Here is a 25,136-nt window from a genome sequence, read left to right as displayed (position 1 = left end):
TCTCCACGCTTCAGGCTCTCTGCCTTTATTCCTGAAGGGCTTTTGCCCGAAACGTCGATTTCGCTGCTCGTTGGATGCTGCCTGAATTGCTGTGCTCTTCCAGCACCACTGATCCAGATGTTGCTGGTAGTGCCCAGGCTCTAGGTTTTGGGATCCTCCCTCACCTTCATTGTTCATTTTAAGCCTATTAAGATAAAGTTTTGTTAGGCAGAGGTATTAAGGGATATGGGCCAAAGACAGGCAAATTGAGTTAGGCCAGACACCAGCCATTAGCTGACAGAGCAGGCTCAAGGGGCTGAATGGCTGACCCTTCTTCCTATGTTTCTATGATCTACCTCACTTTTAGGGGCTCCTTAACCCTGCTTCTTGGTTTAAGGTTTTGGTCACCTACCTCATATCTGTTCCTGTGGTTCAGTGTTAAACTTTGCTTTACAATTCACCTGAGAAAAGGCGTTAGATGAATACAGTTGATGTAGTAAAGTTGCTTCATCAGAGCACTATCAAACCACATTTTACATTGAGAATGATGCCAAACTAACAGCAATTGGTGAACGATTCCAACTCGGAGCCACAGATCCAACTAACAACAGGAAATGCTGGAAGCATCTGTGGAGAGAAAAGCTGAGGGAATGCTTCATGTGGATGATATTTCATAAAGACCAGGAAGAGTGGAGAGTGGGGGAAGATGTGAGGTCAAGGACAAAAACGGGAGGGTGTGATTGGGTGGATAGCAGGAGAGATTCAGTGACAAAGGGACAGTGGTGAAGAGTCATCGAGATCTATCGCACAGAAACAGTCCCTTTGTACCATCAAGTCTGCACCAGTCAGAACAACTACCGAACTGTTCTAATCCCACCTCTCAGCACATCGCTCATAGCCTTGTATACCTTCGCATCACATGGTCACATCTAAATACTTCTTCAATGTTCTGAAGGTTTCTGCCTCCAACCCCCTGACAGGCAAGTGAGTTTCAGATTCCCAATAGCCTCGAGATGAAAAAGTCTTCTCCTCACATCTCCTGTATATCTCCTACCGCTTCCCTTAAAACTATGGGAACCATGACCCCTCCACCAAGGGTCATTGATCCCTCCACCAAGAAGAAATGTTTTTTGATGTCTACCCTCAGGTCCCTGCCCCTCTCGGTTTCCTCTGCTCTCATGAAATCAACCCCAGTCTGTCCAAGCTCTCTTCAAAAACTGAGACTCTCCAGCCCAGGCAACATCCTGGTAAATCTCCTCTACACCCACTGTCCCATCCCTCCTATAATGTGGTTTCTGGAACTGCACACAATACTCTAGCGGTGGCATAACCAATGATTTATACAGTTCCAGCATCACCTTTCTCCCCTTAACATCTATGTGTTAGCAAATAAAGGCTACTATTCCAAATGTTGTCTTAACCACTTTATCTGCCTGTTGTGTTACATTAAGGGTAGACAGGCAGGAGGCTGGAAGAACAGAGCACACCAGGAAGTGCAGAAGTCAACGTTTTGGGTGTAACCCTTCCTCAGGATTGGGGGTCGGTATAGGGTAAGCTGCAGATAAAGGAGGTAGTGGGGGCATGGTGGTGATGTGGTGACAGGTGAAGACAGGTAGAGGGGTACGACCTGGTTGGTCAATGGGAGGAATGAATCCGGTTGGTGGCAGGGAGCAGTGGAAGGAAGGGGGAGGGGCTGGAAGGGGACTTGGGAGATGGGGAGGGAGGTTAATTGAAATTGGAGAACTCAATGTTGAGTCTTCCGGGCTGTAGGCTGCTCAGGTGGATGATACGGTGTTGTTCCTCCAGTAGGAGTTGTGGTTTGTTTAGACAATGGAGGAGGCCAAGGATGATCATGTTGGAAAGGAAGTGGTTGGAGGAATTAAAATGAACGATGACTGGGGAGGCTGTTTGGCCCCTATGGGCCTGGCTGCGATGCTCGGTGAATCATTCCTTAACAGTTGTAAACTAGGTTGGAAGAGAGGCGGGTGAACCTCTGTCTCAGCTGGAAGGACTGTTTGGGGACCTGGATGGAGGTGAGGGGTATGGTGTACTGGCAGGTTTTGCATTTTTTCCGGTTGCAGGGGAAGGTGCTTGGGGGTTGGTGGCAGGGGTGGCGTGAACCAAGGACTGTCGGAGGGAATGCTCCCTGCGTAAGGCAGAAAGGGGGGAGGGGGGAGAGATATTCGATGCTTGGGAGTGGAATGTCTCCTTGTCTGAGGAGATGTGGTGGAGGCAGAGGAATTGGGAGAACGGGATGGAGTTCTTGCAGGATATTGGGTGGGAGGAGGTGTAGTCCAGGTAGTTATGGGAATCTGTGGGTTTGTAGTAAATGTCTCTCTGGAGACTGTCACCGGAGATGATAATGGTGAGGTCAAGAAAGGGGAGGAAGGTGTCTGAGATGGACCAAGTGAATTTGAGGACGGGGTGGAAGTTGTGGTCCAAGTCAATGAACTGCTCCAGTTCAGCCTGGGTGCAGAACGCTGCACCCATGCAGTCATCGATGTAGTGGTGGAAGAGTTGGGTCACAGTGCCTGTGTAGGTACAGTTCGGCATCGCTGACAAAGAGGCAGGCGTATCTGGGGCCCATTCACGTACTCATGGCCACCCCTTTGATTTGGAGGAAATGTGAGGAGTTAAAGGAAACGTTAATGAGGATGAAGACCAGTTCAGTGAGGTGAGGGAGGGTACTGATGGAGGGGGACAGGATGGGTCTATTGGAGAGGAAGAAGTGGAGGGCCTGGAGGCCATCCTTGTGGGTGTTGATGTGTATAAGGACTGCACGTCCATAGGAAAGAGGAAGTGCTGTGGGCTGGGGAGCTGGAAGTTGCTGAAGATATGGAGAGTGTGGTTGGAGTCACAGATGTAGATGGGAAGTGCCTGAACTAAGGGCTAGGGAATGGTAGGATGAGATGAGTTTGGTCCTGAACTAAGGGGGAGAGGGCTCAACATTGAGTTTTCCAATTTCAATTAACCTCCCTCCCCATCCCCGACTCCCTTCCCAGCCCCTCCCCCTCCTCCCACTGCTCCCAGCCACTTACCACATTCATTCCTCCCATTGACCAACCAGGTTGTACCTGTCTTCACCGATCCCAATTTCACCACCCTGCCCCCATCACCCCCTTTATCTGCAGTTCCCCCACACTCACCCCCAGTCCTGAAGGAGAGTTACACCTTGAAATTGCTGCATTCTTCCAGCCTTCTGCCTGTCCACTTTGGATTCCAGCATCTGCAGCTTTATTTTAATCTCGAACCAAGTGTGTTACATTAGATTAGATTACGTTACATTACATTACAGCATGGAAACAGGCCCTTCGGCCCAACAAGTCCACACCGACCCGCCGAAGTGCAACCCACCCATGCCCCTACATTTACCCTTTACCTAACACTACGGGCAATTTAGCATGGCCAATTCACCTGACCTGCACATCTTTGGACTGTGGGAGGAAACCGGAGCACCCGGAGGAAACCCACGCAGACACAGGGAGAATGTGCAAACTCCACACAGTCAGTTGCCTGAGGCGGGAATTGAACCCGGGTCTCAGGCGCTGTGAGGCAGCAGTGCTAACCACTGTGCCACCGTGCCGCCCACTTTTTTTTTAACAAAAGGTTGGCTCGAGGGACGACTTTCAATAGATCGCAGCGAGGTAGCTGCTCTGCTACTTACGAAACCCTGAGCTAGAATCAGGTCATCTACAAATGATTTAGCACCAGGTTCCCCATGAACATGAGGTGCAAGTAAAGGAGAGAGGCGGCGCCCATACCGCCGCACTCCAGACCAGAATCGAATGGCGATACGCACCGACCGGAGTCGGTTATCCTAGGCCAACCAGTGATCCACGGCGCTAGGGTATCGTTACATTTAGGCAGGATTCTGACTTAGAGGCGTTCAGTCATAATCCCACAGATGGTAGCTTCGCACCATTGGCTCCTCAGCCAAGCACATACACCAAATGTCTGAATCTGCAGTTCCTCTCGTACTGAGCAGGATTACTATTGCAACAACACAACATCAGTTGGGTAAAACTAACCAGTCTCACGACGGTCTAATCCCAGCTCACGTTCCCTATTAGTGGGTGAACAATCCAACGTTTGGTGAATTCGGCTTCATAATGATAGGAAGGGACCAGCACATGCACATCAAGATCCCTCAGAACTCTGCTTCTGCCTTATTTGTCCTGTCCAAGTGCATCCCTTCTCATTTATCCGAACTGCATTCCATTTGCCACTGATCAGCCCGTCTAACCAGCTTATCTATGTCTTCCTGTAATCTAAAGCTATCCTCCTAACCATTTACATTCCCACAGTTTTCATATCATCCATGAATTTACTGATCAACCCTCCTACATTCAAGTCTGAAGCATTCATATATACCACCAACAGCAAAGGGCCCAACACTGATCCCTTCAGAGCCCCACTGGACACAGGCTTCCAGTCACAAAAGCATCCCTCAACTCTTTGCTTCCTGCCACAGCCAATTCTGGATTCGATTTGCCAAGTTTCTTTTGATCCGACGGCTCTTCCCTTCACAATCAGTCTCCTATGCATGGCTTTATCAAAAGCTCGTTGGTTGGTCAGACCTTGGTCAATGAGGCATTGTGTGCCTGCTTGAGCTTTCTTCCTGTTCTCGTGTCTTTGACCTTGAGATGCTGTTAAACTGGGAAAAGGGCAGAGGAGGTTGGGCTAAGGTGTGAGCTAGGGAGTAGTGGGTGATGATTTAAAAGTCCATTTGGTTTGTGCATAGCCCTGTCTCTCTCTCTCTCTCTCTGCACTTCTCTTTCCAAAATACTGAGGACTTATGAGCATGGAAGGAACAATGCAGCAACAGTTTCAATACAAGTCAGGGGGGCTGCAGCTGAGAAAACCGACTGACGATCAATCCTGAGTGAATGGAGTGAAAGTGCCCAAAACGGAGTTTTGGCCTCTTGGTTGGCAGTGCTGGTTTAGTTGGCAGCGCTATCAGCTCCTGGCAGACATTGTGGGGTTCAAGCCACACTCACCGAAGGTGGTGCACAGAATCTCGGCTGGCCTTGCAAAACCCTGAGAGGAAATTTCAGAGATGCTCTTTTTCACATCCAATGTTAATTCGTTACCCTCTTTGTCCGATAGAAGTCCCACAATTGAGGTGTAGTGGGAGGAGTTATTGCCGGTGCCCTGACCAATACTTACTTCCCAATATTACAAAAGCACAATATATTGCTACTTGTGGGAGCTTTCTATGCACAAACTAGCTGCTACTTTCTCTAAATTACGACACTAACCGCACTTCCAAGAGTCCTTCACTGGCTGTAAAGTGCTGTGGCAAGGTGTGAAAGGTTCTATATAAATGCATGCGTTTTCCCTCCTTGTGTGTCTTCAATGCACCTCTCTTTGTGATATTTCCAGCAACCAAGGGAGGGAGCTGTTTTCTTACAGAAGTCACACATTTCCCACTTTCTTGCCCTGACAGTTTTGTAGCTAGGCTTGACACCTCTTGATAATTCCAAACCTTTGGATAGTTCACACTGAGGGTATGGAGTGAGGAGGAGGTGGTCATGTGGTGTTTTATTAATCTGTGGATTTCCTGGAACCACGATGTTTAGTGATTTTGCGCCAAGCAAGTAGGATCTCGACCAGAGGAGATTATTGACTGCTTCAGGATCTTTGAGGGTTTTGTTGGGCTGAGCTGTGAGAAAGGGGATTTATTCTGGATCTGAGGCTGATGGGAAGGGTGGGCAGTGGGGAGAAGCACCTGGATGGGTCAGCACCTTCCTGAGGCTCAGAGGGCTGTCAGTGTTCAGAATGAGAGAGTTCAGGGTGGCTGATAATTCCCATTACTTCCTGGGGCCTGCTGGATGCAGATGCTCCGATCACCCAATACATCGCTGTGTTTCTGAGTTTTGTTTCCTGAACAAAATGACCAGATTGCCAGAAGAACAATTGCAGCAATCGCCTGTCACTGTGTGGTTGTAACCCACCCATTCCTGCTTCTCAGTCCTGAGCTTTGCAAAAGCCGGTCGCTTATGTTTTGTTGGTTTGATAACTTAATTGCCAACCCCAAAGGAAACAGGCTTTCAAAGAGAAAATTGTACCCTGGCTGAGTTTCAGTCATCGCTCTGTACTGAGGTCAAGGCACTTCAGAAACCTGAGCTTCAACAGGGCTATACTTGTGAAGTCACAGATGAGGAGATGTGTCAACTGGAACAGAAAGATAATCACAACAAGGGAGCTAATATCGAGCTTTATGTGCAGAGGTGCAGAAGTCGAGGTTAATTTGAGTGTTTCTTTGTGTGTTCTGCAAGGTCAGAGCAGACAAGTGATCAGGAGACGGACAGTGTAACTGGACAGCGGCTTGATATGTTTGCAGACTTGTATTAGGGGGCTAAGTATATTAATCACAGAACATGGCCCAAGCAGCCAACACTGCGGATGAGGGGAATCTGAAATGAAAGCAGAAAACGGACAACATCACAATAGGAGAAAGTGAGGACTGCAGATGCTGGAGATCGGAGCTTAAAAATATGTTACTGGAAAAGCGCAGCAGGTCAGGCAGCATCAAAGGAACAGGAGAATCGATGTTTCGGGCATAAGCCCTTCTTCAGCCCTTTTCCAGCAACACATTTTTAAGCAACATCTCAACAGGTCAGGGAGAGAAAGAGAAACAGAGTTGTCTTTTCAGATCAATGTCTTTTTATCAGAATCTGGACTAAGTTTCTGGCTTCTATGAAACCAAAAAGTGATCAGATAATGCAACAAAGAAAGGGTCATTTACATGGGGTTGGCACTCTCAGAGTAAAACTCCAGTCACAGCTTTGAGAGTGATGTCTCTGGGGAATTAAAAGAAAAAGTGTAACATTTAATGGCCCATGCTGATGTTAATTGTATTGGTGTTAATTGTCTCCCAAACCTGGATGAGATGGTGTTTGTTCTTTGGAAAACCTTCCATTATAAATAAAAGCCCCAAAGCATTCTCACTCAAATCCCATAGAACTTGTTGTTGTATGCAGTAATGGTCTGAAAGGGTTAATGCTGGGGAGTATGTTAAGCTCCACCCAATCTGAAGAATCTGCTATATTCTCTGTCACCATGTCCTCTCTCTCTCTCCCTCACTCCAGTGGGAGTATCTGTTCTTTCCGGTCCGGGAGTTAAACACAGCATTGTTGTGCTATTCTCACATTCCGATCATTTAGTCCGAACTATCAACATCCTTTCTCACCCAGCGCTCCAACCACCCACCCCAAACTATTGCATAAATACTGTTCCCTCCACACTTCACCAGCTCTGAGGAGGAGGTGTCGAGACTCAAAGCGTTAGCTTGCTTTCTCTCCATGGATGCTGCCTGACTTGCGGTGATCTCCAGCATTTGTTGTTTTCAGTCCAGATGCCAGCATCTGCAGTAATTTGCTCCGTCCTTTGTTCGAACCTATTTTGTTTCACTCATCAGGACAACTCACGAGAGAAAACAATATTTATACTGTATGAAAGGAGGGTGCGGAATGGTTGACAGGTGGACCTGAACTGGTAGAAGCATTTCCATGGTGAACACAACAGTTAATGATGACTAACAGCTAACTGCCAAACTTGCCTGGATAACTGGTAACAATATGTACTATTTGCAAGAGGCACTGCATCAACTTATCAAGGCTCCTGTGACAGCAGCTTTCAAGCCTGCAACCTCTATCGAGTAGGAAGACAAAGGTAACAGACACGTGGAAACACCATCATCTGCAATTTCCCCTCCAAACCACTCATCATTCTGACTTAATTGCTGTTCCTTCATTGTTACTGGGTCAAAATACTGGAAGAACTGCAGTGATTCAAGACCACCCCTTCACCAGGCCACTTAGGGCTGGGTCACAAATCAGTATGAACAAAGAAAGTAAATTCCACCAGTTCACCATTTTCCCACATTATTCTCCCATCCACTGATATCTTTAATATTTTTCTCTGTCTTGAACATACTCAATGATTGATATTCTACAGCTCTCTTGAGGTGGAGAATTCTAAAAATTCACTACCTCTGAGTGAAAAAACTCCCCCTCTTCTTCACTGCTTCAGTCTCCGAGGAGTTGTGCCTGGTGCCAAACATGTAGCACTCATCAGCAAACATCTGCACTTCTGACTTTAGGTTAGAGGTAAGGTCATTCATGGAGCAGTTGAAGATGGTTGGGCCTCAGACGCTAGGAGAAAGTGAGGACTGCAGATGCTGGAGATCAGAGTCAAGAGTGTAGTGCTGGAAAAGCACAGCAGGTCAGGCAGCACCCGAGGCTGGAGATCAGAATCGAGAGTATGGTGCTAGATTTCTACTCTGAAGAACTGTACATTCCATGCATTAAGATGTTTGACTCCAACAACCACAACTGTTTTACTTTGTGCCAGGTATGACTCCAACCAATAGAGAGTTCTCCTCCAATCCTGTTTGACTCCAGTGTTGCTCAGGGTCTTCAGTGCCAGACTTGGTCAAAACTGGCTTTGATGTCAAGGGCAGTCACTCGCCTCACTTCTTGAGTTCAGCTCTTTTGTCCAGGTTTAGGGCAAGGCTGTTATGAGGTGAGAAGCTGAGTGATGCTGATAGAACCTAAAGTGAGCGTTCAGTTAGCAGGTCATTTGGTTGCGATGACTTGGCAGATTGTGGGCGGTCGCTGTTCATGAATTAGCTGTCATGTTTCTGACATCACAATAGTGACTGCACTTCAAAAACAAAACTTAGTTGGATGCAAACTGTTTGGGACATCCGATGTCTGTGGAAAGTGCTATGTAAATGGAAGTCTTTTTCTTTTCATTACATTAAAGGGTTTTGCACATTGAGGTGGATTGGTAGAGAGAGCCACTCCTGGGCTCACTGTATGCACTGCAAGCACTCACTAACTGCAGTGCCAAGATGCAAGAAATGACTGCATTCTCCTCAATTTTAAATTTGTCCTGTTGATCAGCTTTTATGGTTAGCCTGTTTGATCTGTATCTGAACCACACACGACAGTTTACCAGTTAGCAACGGGAAAGGAATGGGAGTCCTCAACATTGGCTATGGATCCCATGAAGTCTCATGGCTTCAGGATAAACATAGACTTGGAAACCTCCTGCTGATTACCAGGTACCGTCCTCTCTCAGCTGATAAATCAGTATTTCTCTACGTTGAACAACATTGAGGCTGACAAGGGCACAAAATATACTCTGGGTGGGGAATTTCAATGTCCATCACCAAGAGTGGTTCAGCAACAGCACTACTGATCAAGCTGTTCAGGTCCTCAAGGACATAGCTGCTAGAGTGAGTCTGTGGCAGGTGGTGAGGAAACCAATAAGAGGGAGAAACATACTTGACCTCATCCTTACCAATCTGCCAACTGCAGATGCATCTGTCTATGACGATACTATAAGAGTGACCACCGCACAGTCCTTGTGGAGACAAAGTCCCGTCTTCACATTGCGAATAACCTCCATTGTGTTATGTGGCACCATCACTGTGCTAAATTGGACCAACTTAGAACAAATTTATCAACTCAAGACTGGGCATCCATATGGTGGTGTTAATGGAGAGCGCAGGAAGGCATGCTTGGAGCAGCACCAGGCATACCTGTAGACAAGGTGTCAACCTGGTGAAGCTACCAAACAGGACTACATGCATGCCAAACAATACAAGCAACAAGCGATAGACAGAGCTAAGAAATCACACAACAGACAGATCAGGTTTAAATTCTGCAGTCCTGCCGCATCTAGTTGTGAACAGTGGTGAACAATTAAACAGTTCACAGGAGAAGGAGATTCCACAGCTATCCCCATCCTCAGTGATGGAAGAGCCCAGCTCATCAGTGCAAAAGATAAGGCTGAAGTTTTTGTCGAAATCTTCAGCCAGAAGTGCAGAGTGAATAATCCATCTTGACCTCTTCCAATGGTCCCAGTATTACACGTGCCAGTCTTCAGCCAATTCAATTCACTCCACGTGTTATCAAATGGTGAGAGGCACTGGATACTGCGTTGGCTAGGTGCCCTGACAACATTCCAGCAATGGTACTGAAGGCATGTGCTCCAGAACCTACAGTTCCCCTAACCCCTATTCCAGAATAGGTATGACACTAATATCTACCAGACAATGTAGAAAATTGCCCAGGTATGTCCTATACAGAAAAAGCCGGACAAATCCAACCCAGCCACTTACTGCCCCATCGATCTACTCTCGATCATCAGAGGGAAGGGGTCATTACAGTGCTATCCAGCAGCACCTGCTCAGCAATAACCTGCTCAGTTACGCCCAGTTTGGATTCTGCCTGAGCCACTCAGCTCCTGACCTCATTACAGCCTTGGTTCAAACATGGAGGAAAGAACTGAATTCCAGAGGTGAGGGGAGGTGAGAGTGACAGCCATTGATATCAAGGCTACATTTGACCAAGTGTGGCATCAAGGAGCCCGAGCAAAACCAGAATTAATGGGTATCAGAGGAAAACTCTCTGGTGGTTAGTCATACCTGACACGGAGGAAGTTGGTTGTGGCTGTTGAGGTCAGTCATCTCAACTCCAGGACGTCTCTGCAGGAGTTCATCCGGGTTGGGTCCTCGCCCCAAGCATCTTAGCTGCTTCGTCAACTACCTTCCTTCCATTATAATGTCAGAAGTGGGGATAGTCCCCAATGATTGCACGATGTTCAGCAGCATTTAGAACTCCTCAGCCTAGTGGCATTATTGCTGGACTGTTAATCCAGAGACCCAGGTAATGTTCTAGTGACCCAGGCTTGAATCGCATCACCAAAATTGTGGAATTTGCATGTAATTTTAAAAATCTGGAATTAAGAATCGATTGATGATCATGAATTCATTGTCAGTTGTTGGAAAAACCCATCTGCTTCACTAATGTCCTTTAGGGAAGGAAATCTGCCATCCTTACATGATCTGGCCTACGTGTGACTCCAGACCCATAGCAAAGTGATTGATTGTTATGTGATTGGATGGGAAATAAATGCCTGGCCGGCGATGCCATCGTCCCATGAATGAATAAAAACAATTTAACTATAGTGCCTACAAGAGCAGGTCAGAGGCTAGGAATACTGCAGCAAGTAACTCCCCTCGTGATTCTCCAAAGCCTGTTCATCATCTACAAGGCACAAGTCAGGAGTGTGATAGAGTACTTCACCCTTGCCTGGATGGGTGGAACTCCAACAAGGGCTTGAGACCATCCAGGATAAAGCAGCCCACTTAACTGGCATCCACAAATATCCACTCCCTCCACCACCAACGTTTAGTGGCAGCATGTGTACTGTCCACAAGATGCATTGCAGAAATTCACCAAAGATCCTTAGGCAGCATCTTCCAGACTCTCAACCACTTCTATCTAGAAGACAAGGGCAGCAGATACTTGGGAACGCCACCCCCTTCAATATCACTTCCAATCCACTCAGCTTCCTGACTTGCAGGTATATCACCATTGCTTCACTGTGGCTGGTACAAAATCCTGGAATTCCCGCGTTGAGGGCAGTGTGGGTCTACCTAGAGCACATGGACCACAATGGTTCAAGAAGGCAGCTCACCATCACCTTCTCAAGGGCAATAAATGCTGGCCAGCCAGTGACCCCCACATCTCACAAGCAAATTTTAAAAAACGATGCGCAGCAGCATCTCACCAAGGCTCCTTCAACAGCACCTTCCAAACCCAGCACCTCTCCTACCCAGAAGGACAAGGGCAGCAGATACACCAGAAGACCACTCGCTTGAAGGTATCCTCCAAACCACACATCATCCTGATGTGGATATCATTCCTTTATTGTTGCTGGGTCAAATTCTCAGACATCTCTCTCTCTAACAGCACTATGGGGTGTACTGACAGCAGCGGTACAAGTAGGTGGTATACCCCCACCTTTTTGAGGGGATTATGAAGAGAGCGTGATTTCTGGTCTTGTCAGCGACGCTCACATTCCAATAGCAACACAATGAAATCCAGTCCTAATGGTGCAGGAATACAGACCTGTGTGAATATTGAGAGCTCCTTGCTAATTCTCTACAGTAACTGGTTGTCAGGTAGGAGCCTGGATGGCTGAGAGGAGCAGTGGGATATGTCACAGCTAAGGCTGCTGCCCTCACCGGATACACTCATGCAGTGATTACAGTTTCTAGCAACATTCAGAGGAGAGCTATCTTCAGCATTGATTCCAACCCAGGAGTTTTTTTCCAGTCCCTGAGGATACAGATTCTTGGGAATGCCTGTGGCCAGCATTCCTACTAGGGCAAGGGAGCCCTAGATGTTGTTTCTTTTTGTTTCTCCAATTAACAAATGTCATTCCAGGTTAGACTGCTGGCCACCAATCCAGATTCCTGAAAACAGGGAATGCCATGGGATGTGACAGAGATTAGCTTCTGCCCAAGGAAACTCCTATTTTGAATCAGTTCCACTGCAGTTCAGTGCAAGTAAACAACAATGTGGTTTCCCCCTAATGCCACAGCCAATGTATCACATCCCTCAAGTTGTAACACAGGTCATTCCAATCAGTATAATGCTGCTGTCAGTGGGATCTTACTGTGCACAGATTGGCGACTTTATATCCTAGGTTGCAATGATGGTGACTCTTCAAGAATACCTTATTGCCTGTGAACAGCTTTGGGACATGCTGAGGTCGTGATAGTTGCTGAGTTGGACAGATTTTAGTCAGTAAGGATAACGGGGAAAAGACAGGAAAGTGGAGTTCAAGGTTATCAGATGAGCCATGATCTCGTTGAATGGCAGAGCAGGCTCGATGGGCTGAATGGGCTGCTTCTGCCCTGACATGTTACGGTCTTTTACATAGATGGGAGCATTTTCTTTAAACATGTTTGATATTTGTGGGAAAACTAATCATAGATTTAACAAGGTTCGAGAGAGACGTACGAGGAGACCCCATGAAACAAAATGCAGTTGCACACTGAATAGAGATGTGTTCTTTGTAGACTAAAGACTTCTCGCCTTCTTTGTTTTGGACGGACAAGCTCCACTAAGAATTGAACACAGCACAAAGTGAGGAGCATGGACTGTAACATAAGCGACTGAGGTCAAGGGGCGAGGTTTTATGCTCCCAGGACAATGGTAAATCTGACTGCGGACCAAGGAAGCAGGGTTCGGACTTCAAAGGTGGGAATTTAAGGGCTTCTCTCCAAATTGCCAACACACACGACACTTTGTAACGTTAAACTGCGGTTATCAGCTGCCTCCACGCACCACAAACAACCTGCTCACTTCAAAGCTCAGAGGGAGGTCAGTGAGTGAAAGAGGGAGGCGGGGACGTCGATGCTTTTCCGCTTGGTAATGAATGAGATGACAAATGTGACACATGTTGTGGGATCCCGGCAGACAGCCAGCAGAAAGGACCCTTCTGTGCGCTGCCAAGTTTCCCTTGAAGGATGGCAAAGTGCCACGTCTGTTAACCCTGAGCTCTCAGGGAACCACAGAGGTACCCAGTTCATTGACTGCCCTTTTTGATGTCTTGCCGTCAGGGTCAAGGGGGTTAACAGTGTGACAAAAGGGTCAGGAGGTGAGATTCTGGGCAAGCAAAGATGAAGTGAGGTGTAGCAGGTGGTCTACTTCTGCACCGTCTGGTTCGAGGTCCTGGCTAACGGTGATACTCCTGAAAGAAAATGAAAATATGTTTAGAAACAGGCTGAAACCGAGGCGAGGTGATGAGGTAATCCTGGGGTCACAACAGGGACTGTGAGACTTGCATCGTGTCCCAGTGACGCCTTTGTGAATCTCACTTCACTTTCACGTGAAATGGAAGTCAAGTCTTCCACAGTGAGAGTATGTTCCTGAGTCTGTAGCACCTCTCATGCAAGGAAACATCGCAAGGCACATTGCAGGAGTATTACAAATGAAACTATGATATTGAGTTGCCTTAGTGAAGATAAGAGGTCATGTGACCAAAGACTTCGGTGGGGGGGGGGGGGCACGGTGGCTCAGTGGTTAGCACTGCTGCCTCATAGCACCAGAGGACCCAGCTTCAATTCCAGCCTCGGGTGACTGTCTGTGTGGAGTTTGCACATTCTCCTCGTGTCTGTGTGGGTTTCCTCTGGGTGCCTAGTTTCCTTCCACAGTCCAAAGATATGCAGGGTAGATGAATTGGCCATGCTAAATTGCCCATAGTGTTCAGGGATGTGTAGGTTAGGTGCATTAGTCAAGGGGAAATGTAGAGTCATAGAGGAGTGAATCTGGGTGGGTTACTGTTCAGAGGGTCAGCGTGTACTTGCTGGGCCGAAGGACCTGTTTTCACACTGTGGGGATTCTAATACTTGACCAAAGGGGTCACTTTTAAAGGGGAACAGAGAGGTTTGGCGAAGGGATTCCAAGGCCCAGGCAGCTGAAGGCATGGCCACCAATTACGAAGAGCTAAAATCAGGGGGGCTCAAATGGTCAGAATAACTTGGCCGTTGCGGGGTTGGAGGAGGTTACAAGAAATAGGTAGGGAACTGGGCCATGGTGGGTGTTGAAAACGAGGGTGGGAATTTTAAAATCAACATTCTCATGGTCTGGATTTGACAGATTTTTAAACAGCAATTGACAAACAAATCCCATGGTTCTCTGATTTGTATCGGGGGAGTGTGCAGGAATACCGCCTGACATCAGCAGAGGATCTTTATAGTTTCAGTTTGTGAAATTTTGTGAAATTTTCTCCCGAAGAGTGCACAGTCTTTTGCTACTGTTACAATGTGAATTGCTGTTTCCACCAATCCTGCCTTGCACAGTTAGCATTGCCCTTCAGAAATAAGGTCATGGGATTGTTAGGAATAAGTTGATAACTGCAGGGAATCTCTGGGAACAGATGAGCCAGTTCTATTAGATTCAGTTCATTGTCTGTTTCTCGCCATTTGTTGTATTCATTAGTTCATAAAACAGGGCTATTCAGCCCATCCAATGTGATCATGGCTGATGTGATAATCCCCAACTCCATCTTCCTGCCTTTTTTCCATCACCCTCGATTCCCTGACTGATTAAAAAACTGTCTATCTCAGCCACGAATATACACTCTCCCTCATGTCTCTCTCTTTCCTAATATCTCGACCCATCTTACTCTCACCCTCACTCTCTCTCACTTTCCACCTCTCCCCGTCCCTACTCCTCTCTTTCCCTCATTCTTTCATCCAGCCTTTCTCTGGCAAACAGCTGGCCTCCCTCACCTTCCCATTCCCTGTCTTGCTCACTCATCACTGTCACTCATCATTCTCACTCTCACTCCCTCACCCAACCCCTCTCTCTTCCTCAGTACTCACAGGCCCTTGCACTCTGTCGCCTGCCCTCATAGTCTCATTGTGTTTCCCTGGAGTCTTCCACATTGGCTGTCATCCCTCCACTTTCTCTGCACTCCCTGACAGTCACTCGCTCAAGCATGTGCTGTCTGTCCCTCTCCCCCCACCTCTCTCTCTCTCTCTCTGTCCCCTCTTGGTATTCCTCACGTAGAACATTCCAATTGATACATGTCACTTCTGATTGAATTGAGTCACAGGCCAGGTGCGCATAAGACTGCACGAAATCTGTGACTTGTTGTTGGTCTGAAACACATTTTTCTTAATCCCCGCTCATACTAGGACTACATCCCTGAACTAATGATCCCTGGCCCAGTCATGTTCTGCTGAAATATATTAAGTCACCAAATGTACAAGCTTTAAGACATTGCCAAGGATTACAGTGGGACTTCCTTGACCTTCCAGAATGGGGGTGGACCCCTCTGTGTGGAAAATGAAAATTGCCAAGCACTTGAGACAATTGAAATCTCTTGTACAACACAGAAACACCACAGGAGATGAATACAAATAGCCAAAGATACATGATGTACTTTCATTCACTAAGAAAAACAAAGTCAAAAGCAAATCACACAAAAGGAAATGTCTCATTAGGCTGCTGTTTGCGCAAGTTCTGATGGATAATGTAGGTTAAACTGTCTTTTGAACTATATCCGTTCCTGTTAATTTTAAAGAACATTGTTTGAATATTAAATCCCATTTTTGATGGGGAGCTGGGGCTGTTTTGTTCTCTGATCCCATCTTTTATTGCATGGGGCAAGTGGGGGCAGTGTGTCCTTCTGTCCAAAGGGAAGGCTGCAGTTTCCCTGAATCAAGATTAGAGTGTGCTGGAAAAGCACAGCAGGTCAGGTAGCATCCGAGGTGCAGGAAAATCGACGTTTCGGGCAAAAGCCCCCCTTCATCTCCAGCATCTGCAGTACTCACTCTCATACGTTTTCTCTGACTCTGCTCAACCTTACACTATTGGGAGGAAGAGCTCACAGTGTCACTGAATATACCTTGGTTTTTCATTGGTTTTGTAAAGTTTTATTCATTCAGGGTATATAGACATTGCTACTTGAGTCAGCAATTATTACCCATCTCTAGTTGACCTTGAGGAGGCGGTTGTGAGCTACCTTCTTGAATCACTTGAGGCAAGTACATATGAGGGAATTCCAGGATCTTGACCCAGTGACTGATCAGGAACGGCGATACCTTTCTAAGGTAGGGTGGTGGGTGGCTTGGAGGGGAACTTGCAGGTGATGGCGTTCCTGTGCATCTGCTGCCCTTGTCCGTCTCGATGATAGCAGGAGGGTCATGCATTTGGAAGGTGCTGGCTGAGGAGCCTTGGTGATATGCTGCAGTGCATCTTGTTGATGGTAAACGTCGCTGTGACTGAGCATTGTGGGCGAGAGAATGAATGTCGAGGGTAGGGGATGGGGTGCCGATGGCGTTGGTCACTTTGTTTTGGACCTGTCAAGATTCTTGTGTGTTGCTGGAGCCACACTTGTCTGAGGCAGCGGTGAGTAACCTTTTGCGCCTGTTAATGGCCGAGATTTTCTGCAATCACTGTCTCCCCATTGGAAGACCTGCACCACAGTTTTCCTAATCTCACCGCTGAGTATCCAAAAGCAAATCTGATGTCCAAGAATTTGGAACCAATGTGATCCACATGTTAAGGGTACTCCTGTTTCATTGTATTTTTCTGCTCATTGTTTGTTCAAGGGGAGGTGCTTACTGTAAGTTTTATGGTCATCCACCCTGTACTAACACAGGATTCAATTCCCAACAGCTGCTGAAATGAATGTAAATAAAACTATAAACTGCATTATTCCCATCTCAAAATGCAGGAAATAAGCATGTCTAATGTGCCTTTGATTACAAGGCAGTATCACCTTGATAACAGCTTCCATATAATTTACACTTAACACAGTTGACTGCTGTTACCTCAAACACCACAGCATCTGGAGCAGTGTCAAGTTGCTTTCTCTCTTCTATTCTAAGTTAGACAACATGCCCCAGTATGTCACTCACCTAATCTTTTCTTCCTGCATCAGCGCCGACTTTTAAAGTTGGCACCCTGAGCTGCACCAAGAATAGCCCCGCAGCAGGGCCATGTGACCCATTGTGTGGGAGTGTTATTTTGTTTAGCGAGTGCAAATCTCTGAAGCCAAGCATTAGCCTCCTCATTTGCTGATGTTAAGTTTTAATCTGCCGCATGGTCTGTGGAAGCCACACTCATTGGTGTTGTGTTGTGTTGTTTGTGGCTCCCTCCACACGTGTGTCAGAGGTTTGTGCTGAGTTCACAGCACTTTGGGGTACAATTCTGATTCTGTTGCTCCTTTAGGAGGTAAGTCTTTCACTTCGCAGCATGAGACCCCAGTTGAAACAGAACCAAGCTCCTGGTCCACAGAAGCCTCCAGCTTTAGGCATGCCCTCAACTGCAGTACTGACTAAATACTTCAGAGGGCGCTTCAACAAGAAGGGGCATGCCTGGGCCATTTTCTGAAAAATATAAATTCCAAATTTATATTTGGGGCAGCACGGTGGCTCAGTGGTTAGCACTGTTGCCTCACAGAGCCTGGGACCCGGGTTTGATTCCTGTCTCGGTGACTGTCTGTGTGGATTTCATCCGGGTGCTCCGGTTTCCTCCCACATCCAAGGATATGCAGGTTAGGGTGAATTGGCCATACTAAATTGCCCATAGTGTTCAGGGATGTGTAGGTTAGGTGTATTAGTCAGGGATAAATGTAGAGTAACAGTGTAGGGGACTGGATCTGGGTGGGTTACCTTTTGGAGAGTCGATGTGGACTTGTTGGGCAGAGGGCCTGTTTCCACACTGTAGGGATTCTTTTCTTTGTATATCAAATCCCAAAAAGCATCAGCTTGGTTGCAATGGTGGTGGTTGGGGATGCTCTATTGTGGGAAAACAGAGGAGGGACACCTAAACAGCCGGCCAAGAGGGTTCTGGAAATGGAGCTGCCTTTGACAATTTGGGGAAATTGGAAAATCCCTGACAGCTTCCTTAACTTATCTTTAACAAGGCCATTGACAGGTCTAATTACTTGCCGCACCTCATAGAAGCAAGGGGTTGTGGAGAAAGGTCCAGGCCTCAGAGTGGCCAATGTCAGGAATGGGGTCAGGAAGTCAACGTATCTGAAGGCCTAGTGGTTTCCAGGTCCCATTCCAGGTCCTGAAAATTCAGCCGGGGCTATTGAAATGATAAAGCAGATTTTTAATTAAAAGAGTGACTGCAGAGAAACTGGTTTGTCTGTTCAATTCTGTTGGGACACAATCTTAAAACCATTCAGGAGTAAATTCAGGAAATTCAGTAAATTTCATCGCATACATGGTCAAGTCAGGTGAATGGCTTTAAGAAATCCAGATAGCCTTAAGGCATGACCTCATCCTGAAACAATAGAAAAAAAGAGTTGGGAAAGGACTGTGGAGAAGTAGGAAGTGAGAGTGAGAGTCCACGCTAGAAAGTAATCCCTATTGTTGTCTTGCAGCTAAAGAGACAGCTGTCCTGAATGGTTCTCAATGGGTTACTTAACCTGCAGTCAATTTTGAGAGTCTGATATCTGTGCTTGATTTATCAAAAATCCTGAATGTGGAGTCAAAGCAAAATAAACAGACACCACAGAAGCTGGACAAGCATGAGTCGTCAGAATGGACGGAGACATTTTGTGTTTGGAGAGATATTTTAAAATTCTCGCAACTCAATCTGTTATGCTTTAGAAGTGAGTGTCATCTCTGCATTACTCTGAGATATATAAACTAAACATCACCGTAGGCAAGTGCTATTAAACTCTGATCAGTTTCTCTGAGGATACAGTGATTTGTAGCAATGGGAAGGCTACTTCAGCTCAACTTCCACTGTATTTTGGCACCTTTTTGCTACATTGTGCGCATATTTGGGACAGACTTGGCGTAAGGCAACATCAGATAGAGGCAACGAAATTGCTAGAGAAACTCAGCAGGTCCGGCAGCATCTGTAGGGAGAAAACAGTGTTAATATTTCAAGTCCAATGACCTTTGCAGCGTCTGCAGTTCTTTGTTTTATTTCATCAGGTATAGACAGTCCAATTCAGCTGGATTTTATTCCCCTTTTGAAAATGATGAACTAGTTCTGGTCCTAGTATTAACATGATGAAGTTATTGGCATTTCAGACCCAGAGATGCTAAAACTGAACAGTTTCCAGAGGTGCTATCTTAATCACTCTTTATTATATCCCAAGAAGGCATTGGATTACCTGGCCATTTGTGATATTGGACTATATTTATATTGGATCAATGTATTTTCTTGGCAGGGCCTGGGTATAGCAGTTATCCTGCACCCGTGCCAACTCCTTGAAATCTTTATAAGAAATCGTGCTGCCAGGCTGGGAGCCAGCAAGCTGAAAGCACTCTTCTCCATGTAACCTGTCTCATTGAGAATGTAATCCTTGTTTAATTGACTGTACTAACTGGCAGCCATGACCCTCTGACCAACCAGCTCCAGTAGCAAAGACTCCCACATCAGCACTGCAGAACGATACCTGCATGAGAGTGTCCACTGACACCATGACTTTGCAGCTCTAACTTAAAGTCAAGAGCATTCTTTTAACACTCTTAGCACAGATTTGAAACTCAACTATTTTCTTATTTTAAAAAAAAGCAACGATGTTAGCTTTAGCAAAATAGCTACCAATCTCCTCGGCTCTGAATTGGTGACCTTTGACCTGGGTATGTAATCGCTCCAAGCCATGCATCACCACTCCCAGCCTTGCCATTGCACAAAGCCTCCAGCCCATATCCAGGCACTTCCCCTCAATAGTATAGGAAATGGTGGTGTGATGGTAATGTCACTGAGCTAATAACCCAGAGGCCTGGCCAAATGCTCAAGGGATATGGGTTCAAATCCCTTCATGACAGCTGGTGGGATTTAAATTTAAATAATTTTTAGACAAAGCTAATCTCAGTAATGATAAACACAACAACTTTGGTAAAAGCTGTCTGGTTCCCTAATGTACTTTAGGGAGGTAAATTGCCATCTATACCTGATCTGGCCAACATGTGATTCCACACTGAAATAGAGTCATAGAGATGTACAGCATGGAAACAGACCCTTCAGTCCAACTCATCCTTGCTGACCAGATATCCTAAATTAATCTAGTCCTGAATGAGGTTGACTATGAAAGGGATGAGCAAGTTACTCAGTTCAAAGGCAATTCGGGATGAGCAACAATTGCCAGTTTTGGCTGTGATGCCCACATCCCAAATAGAAATGAAGAAATCTAAAAAGAGGAGGGGAATTCAGGCCTCCAAGCTAGTCCAGAGTCTAAACACTTTGGGAGCAGGTTACCCACCCTGTTCCCTTAGTGTAGTAGAGGTCCTTTCCATCCAATAGGTCGATGCTTCACACAAAGAACACAGGACATTACAGCGCAGAACAGGCCCTTTGCCCTTGATGTTGTGCCGACCTGTGAAACCAATCTGAAGCCCATCTAACCTACACTATTCCATTCTCATCCATATCTCTATCCAGTGACCATTTAAATGCCCTTAAAGTTGACGAGTCAACTACTGTTGCAGGCAGTGCATTCCACGCCCCTACTACTCTGAGTAAAGAAACTAACTCTAACATCAGTCGTATATCTATCACCCCTCAATTTAAAGCTCGGTCCCCTCATGCTAGCCATTACCATCTGAGGAAAAAGGCTCTCACTGTCCAACCTATCTAACCCTCTGATTATCTTACATGTCTCAATTAAGTCACCTCTCAACCTTCTTCTCGAGAACGAAAACAGCCTCAAGTCCCTCAGCTTGTCCTCCTAAGACCTTCCCTCCATACTAGGCAACATCCTCGTAAATCTCCTCTGAATCCTTTCCAAAACTTCCACATCCTTCCTATAATGCATTGATCAGAACTGTACGCAATAATCCAAGTGTGGCCACACCAGAGTTTTGTGTAGCTGCAGCATGATCTCATGGTTCCAAATCCCTCTATCAATAAAAGATAACACACCGTATGCCCACATAACAACCCTATCAGCATGGGTGGCAACTTTCAAGGATTTATGTACATGGGCACTGAGATCTCTCTATTCATCTACACTACCAAGAATCTTACCATTAGCCCAGTACTCTGCATTCCTGTTACTCCTTCTAAAGTGAATTACCTCTCACTTTTCCACATTAAACTCCATTTGCCACCTCTCAGCCCAGCTCTGCAGCTTATCTATGTCTCTCTGTAACCTACAACATCCTTCGTCTCTATGCACATCTCCACCGACCTTAGTATCATCTGCAAATTTACTAACCCATCCTTCTATCCCCTCATCCAGGTCATTTATAAAAATGACAAACAACAGTGGACCCAAAACAGATCCTTGCTGTACCCACTAGTAACTGAACTCCAGGATGAATATTTCCCATCAACCACCACCCTCTGTCTTCTTTCAGCTAGCCAATTTCTGATCCAAACCACTAAATCACCCTCAATCCCATGCTTCCGTATTTTATGCAATAGCCTGCAGTGGGGAACCATATCAAACACCTTACTGAAATCCATAAACACCACATCAATCGCTTTACCCTCATCCACCTGTTTGATCACCTTCTCAAAGAATTCAATAAGACTTGTGAGGCACGACCTACCCTTCACAAACTATCCCTAATCAACTTATTCCTTTCTAGATGATTATAAATCCTATCTCTTATAACCTATTTCAACACTTTCCCCACAAACAAAGTAAGGCTCACTGGTCTATAATTACCAGGATTGTCTCTACTCCCCTTCTTGAGCAAGGGGACAACATTTGCTATCCTCCAGTCTTCTGGCACTATTCCTGTTACAATGACGACATAAAGATAAAAGCCAAAGGCTCTGCAATCTCCTTCCTGGCTTCCCAGAGAATCCTAGGATAAATCTTATCTCAGGGGACTTAGCTATTTTCACACTTTGCAGAATTGCTAACACTTCTGCCCTTGCGAACGTCAATCCATCTACTCTAGTAGCCTGTACCTCAGCATTCTGCATGACCACATTGTCTTCTTCTAGTGTGAATGCTGATGAAAAGTATTCATTAACACTTCTCCTATCTCCTTTGACTCTACGCACAACTTCTCACTGCTATACTTGATTGACCCTAATGTTACTCTAGTCATTCTTTTCTTCTTGGTAAGGTGTAGAAAGCCTTGGGGTTTTCCTTGATCCTAAATGCCAATGACTTCTCATGTCCCTTCCTGGCTCTTCTTAGATCTCTCTTTGGGTCTTTCCTGGCTAACTTGTAACTCTCAAGTGCCCTAACTGAGCCATCACATCTCATCCTAACACAAGCCTTCTTCTTCCCCTTGACAAGAGATGCAACTTCCTTAGTAAACCACAGCTCTCTCACTTGACCACTTCCTCCCTGCCTGACAGTTCCATACTTAAAAAGGGGGACAAGCAGTGGCTGTTCCTTGAATAAGCTCCACATTTCAACTGTGCCCATCCCCTGCAGTTTCCTTCCCCATCCTATGCATCCTAAATTTTGCCTAATTGCATTGACTTCAATTTCCTTTCCCCCCGCTATAACTCTTCCCCTGCGGTATATACTTATCCCTTTCCATCACTAAAGTAAACATAACCGAATCGTAGTCACTATTACCGAGGTGCTCACCTACCTCCAAATCTAACACTTGGCTGGCCTTGCCTCTTGTTGGCCTGTCTACATACTGTGTCAGGAAACCCTCCTCACACATTGGACAAAAACTGGCCCATCTAAAGTACTTGAACTTGAAAGTATTCCCAGTCAATATTTGGAAAATTAAAGTCCCCCATAACAACTACTCTGTCACTCTCGCTCCTATCGAAGATAATCTTTGCTATTCTTTCCTCTACATCTCTAGAACTATTTGGGACCTATAGAAAACTCCCAACAGGGTAACCTCTCCTTTCCAGTTTCTAATCTCAGCCCATACTACCTCAGTAGACAAGTCCTCAAATGTCCTTTCTGCAACCGTAATACTGTCTTTGACTAACAGTGCCACACCACCCCCTCTTTTACCATTTTCTCTGTTCTTACTGAAACATCTAAATCCTGGAACCTGCAATAACCATTCCTGTCCCTGCTCTAGCCATGTCTCTGAAATGGCCACAACATCGAAATCCCAGGTACTAACCCATGCTGCAAGTGCACTCACCTTATTCTGAACGCTCCTGGCGTTGAAGTAGACACACTTCAAACCAACTTCTTGCCTGCCAGTGTCTTCTTGCGAACTTGAAATCTTAGTTCTGACCTCACTACTCTCATCCTCCTGTATACTCGAACTACAATTTCGGTTCTCATCCCCCTGCTGAATTAGATTAAATCCACCCAAAGAACATCAGCAAATTTCCCCCCAAGGATATTGGAACCCCTCTGGTTCAGGTGTACATCCTGTTTGTAGAGGTCCCACCTACCCCAGAATGAACCCCAATTATCCAGGAATCCAAAACCCTCCTTCCTGCACCATCCCTGTAACCACATGTTCAACCCCTCTCTCTCCCAATTCCTCGCATCGTTAGCATTTGGCACAGGCAACAAACCAGAGACATCAACTCTGTGTGTTCTAGCTCTAAATTTCCACCCTAGCTCCCTGAATTTCTGCCATCTCTCTTTCTACCTGTGTCATTGGTGCCTATGTGAATCACGACTTGGGATGCTCCCCCTCCCCCTTAAGGATCCTGAAAACACAATCGGAGACATGGCACCTGCGAGGCAATACACCAACCGTGAGTCTCTCTCATTCCAACAGAACCTCCTATCTGTCCCCCTAACAATGGAGTCCCCATCGACTAATGCTCTGTCCCTCTTCCCCCTTCCCTTCTGAGCAACAGGGACAGACTCTGTGCCAGAGACCTGTGCCCCATTGCTTATCCCTGGTAAGACATCCCCCCCAACAGTATCCAAGGGAGTATACTTGTTGTTGAGGGGAACGGCCACAGGGGATCCCTGCACTGCCTGCCAGTTTATATTTAACATAATGTTTATATTTCCCAAAGACTCTTCCTATTCTACTTCATCTCACGCACTCATTCATCTTCTACCTCGTCAACTTCAATAGCTTTCCCTCAAACACACCTACACTGGTTACCTCGATTTCTCCTTGTCAAAGTGAGTTCTACCTTCTAACCACTCTCGGCTTCTGAATGTTTCTTGAACTTTCCTGAAAAGTGGGACCTGTTGCTGAAGCTTTGGCCTGTGCACTCATCAGGGTGAATGCTGCTTCATTGTGACTGAGCGAGTCATCTACCTCAAACCCCTGAATAGATTTAGGGCCAGTGATTAAGAAGTTGGAGTTCAAGTCAACTTTTCAAGTAAAATATGAACTTTGTTTTACAACATTTTGGTCACCCCCTCAGGTTTTCTCAGTTTAACAACTTGGACTATTTGTTCCCCTTTTGACAGTGAATGTGGGCAATGATGTCACAAACATCTGAGCTGACCCAGTTGAGTCATTGATGTAGTACTGTGGCGTAAAAGTTAATGTTTCAGCAACGTGTCAGGACTTAATTAACTCATCCAGTTCTTCAGTCCCGGGTCTGCCTTCAATCGGTGACGAAGATAGATTATGCCACAGCACTGCATGTTGGACTGAGTTGAGGACATTGATGTGGTAATTATATTTTTCACATCTGCATTCACATGAAGCAGCTGCACTGGTTTCGTGAATATGGTTCCAGTTTGTGGCATCGTGTGTGCAATTTGTGGGGACGCTTCTGGTTTCTGGTTTCCCACAGCACCACCACCTGTCCTCGCTACAGCCCCTGAGACATGCTGGCAAATAACTAGTGATTTCTCGGCCTTGCCTGTAACCTGGGCTGAACCGCAGTGGAAGGAATAGGAAATTGGTCTCCCCCCGCCCCCCGCCCCTCCCTAGATTCACATCAGTTGTTGTGTCTAGAGACAACCGAAATCCCTGTGGCACCATTAACGAGGTTGAATGCCCG

At 46.2% G+C, this 25,136-nt stretch overlaps 1 protein-coding gene and 2 long non-coding RNA genes across 6 annotated transcripts in view; 1 reads left to right on the top strand and 2 right to left on the bottom strand.

Moving 5' to 3' along the window:
* The window catches only part of LOC122552646, a 6,451-nt gene extending 2,787 nt beyond the window's left edge, over positions 1 to 3,664 (bottom strand). The window contains exons 1-2 of the long non-coding RNA XR_006312439.1: positions 3,581 to 3,664; positions 3,394 to 3,398 (exon numbers count right to left, since the gene is read on the bottom strand). This is a non-coding gene — a long non-coding RNA (uncharacterized LOC122552646). The remainder of the gene's footprint in view (positions 1 to 3,393; positions 3,399 to 3,580) is intronic.
* Positions 1 to 25,136, top strand: part of smyd3 (SET and MYND domain containing 3) — a 796,202-nt gene that overhangs the window by 560,517 nt on the left and 210,549 nt on the right. The gene's annotated exons all lie outside the window — the stretch shown is intronic.
* LOC122552645 lies at positions 3,816 to 22,802 on the bottom strand. Its single transcript, XR_006312438.1, has 3 exons — positions 22,793 to 22,802; positions 11,566 to 11,570; positions 3,816 to 4,081 (listed from the first exon to the last, which is right to left on the bottom strand). It is a non-coding gene; the product is annotated as an uncharacterized LOC122552645 (long non-coding RNA).

This window comes from Chiloscyllium plagiosum, chromosome 9 (assembly GCF_004010195.1).
Source record: "Chiloscyllium plagiosum isolate BGI_BamShark_2017 chromosome 9, ASM401019v2, whole genome shotgun sequence".
NCBI lineage: Eukaryota > Metazoa > Chordata > Chondrichthyes > Orectolobiformes > Hemiscylliidae > Chiloscyllium > Chiloscyllium plagiosum.
Note: the sequence above shows the minus strand (reverse complement) of the source record. Positions and strands in the feature narration are given on the sequence as shown.